General features: G+C 41.6%; 1 long non-coding RNA gene across 1 annotated transcript; it reads left to right on the top strand.

Annotated features, from left to right (window-relative positions):
- The first annotated feature begins 376 nt into the window (after positions 1–376).
- On the top strand, positions 377–859 carry LOC122825345. The gene is made up of 3 exons (XR_006369628.1): positions 377–477; positions 558–618; positions 795–859. It is a non-coding gene; the product is annotated as an uncharacterized LOC122825345 (long non-coding RNA).
- Positions 860–1,910: the final 1,051 nt, after the last annotated feature.

Here is a 1,910-nt window from a genome sequence, read left to right as displayed (position 1 = left end):
GAAGGACACCAGAGAAAAGAGGATCCTACTGGGATTTAAAGTCATTGTTTTTTTCCCCTTCCACTTCCAGAAAACGGAGGCAGACCCACTCCACTGCCAGACTCTGTCTGCTTCGACTTGCAATAATGCTGTAAGAAGCCTCAATCTCTGGGCTTAAGAGAGGGCGACTGAAGCTTTGGTGACTTAACAGACGAGTCAGACAGCTGAGAGGCTGCTGATCGACTGTTCTGCTGGCAGCAAACTGAGAAAAAAAACTGTTTTTTAAAATACTTTTATTTACCATTTATTGAACTAAAGAGCCAAAGGATTATTTGTACTAGTACTGACCAAAGTATACTCACCAGACACTTCACTTTATCCTTTGTGTTTTTTTCAGAACTTTGCCGGTTTTGGTCGACATGGCAGCACCACTCAGTATTTGAAGATTTGTTGGCTGCAGATCCATGATTCCACTCTGGTGCGGTCAGAGGACTAAAAGTGAATACTGTCATGTTCAGCAAACCATTCTGAAATCATCTCATCTCTGTGACATGGTGCATTTTTTTTTCCTGCAACAGCCGGAAAAGCTGGGAACTCTGGAATGACGAAGGGCTGGACATGGTCAGCCAGAAAACTCAGGTAGGCTGTGGTGTTTAAGCCATGATGGATCCATTCGTTCATGTTTATGTGAACTTAGAAACCCTCTATCTAAATGCTGCATCAGAAATGAAGTCGTAGAGACTTTTCCCCACCTGACAGTCTGGTTGCCTCTGCCTGATTGGAGACCAAAGTTGTGACATTTGTTACATTTTCAGCTGCTGTGGTTCTCTTTCACACTGCACTGTGTCGGACCAACCAAACGCTTTGAAAAACCTGTTCCACTCCTCGCCTGTGGTGGCGCTGCACCAAGAACCACTGAAGCAAACAACATGAAAACCTCTGAAGAAGACAGTGAGTTTCTACCTTCCTTCTAAACAAAATGTAGAAATAGAAAAGAAAAAAGTGTGCCGTCAGATTTTAGCAGGTGTAGGATATTCCTAAAACTGTTCTGGTTTGTTCTGGTTGTATTTACCCAGAATGCACTGTAATCTACTTCCTGCTTTTGGAGCGGCCTCTGGTCGGCTTGGCATTCGCACCAGAGTTCATTTACACCAAACCAAGACCAAGGGTTGTAGCCGACTCAGAGAAAAACCGTTTATCCGCCGTCATCAGTGGCTATGCTAGCTAGCCTTAACATTCACAGCAGGCTCTGCTGACAGGGAGAAGCTGTAGAGTAGCAGAATGACATACAGTTTCAACAAGTATGTAAAGAAATATTTTAAGATAAAAATTAAATAGTTCAGCTTTAAATCCTTCTGATGAATTCAAAAAATTAATTAAAATCTTTTAAAATAGGTAGTGAAAGTGAGCAGGTTCTTAACGTACATAAAGTATGTTGGTAGCCTCAATGTGATAAAACTCAGAAAGCTGAAACATACTGGGGAAATGTTACCTACAAGAACCTTTACAGCTGTTGAAATGTAAGAATTATACTTTAAAACTCACATAAAGCTCACAAGCTAGAGAACGCAGCCAAGCCATGTCTCTTAATGCTGCATTATTAATGTAATCCAAAATGGCCCCTAAGGCCACAGAGGTGCTGCAGCTTTCAATTCCACACGTTTCTGCTTTCTGCCTCCCATCTGAAACTTCCATCAAATCTCACACGTGGCTGGATTTTTCACTGCACAGTCCTTAGTGAACTCCCCGTTCAGTCGCCAACACATCCAGTACCCAGCAAAATACAACAACTCATTAAACCCACAAAAGAAAAAAAAAAAAAAACCCTGAAACTTTTTTTTTTTAAATGCTGCAGCCTGCAAAAAGACTGTAATTGTTTTTAAGAGAATCACATGAGGACAAACCCCATAAAGCACAACTGAAACACTCGT

The sequence above is a fragment of the Gambusia affinis genome, linkage group LG22 (assembly GCF_019740435.1).
Source record: "Gambusia affinis linkage group LG22, SWU_Gaff_1.0, whole genome shotgun sequence".
NCBI classification, from domain to species: Eukaryota; Metazoa; Chordata; class Actinopteri; order Cyprinodontiformes; family Poeciliidae; genus Gambusia; species Gambusia affinis.
This window is presented reverse-complemented; position numbering and strand designations above follow the sequence as displayed.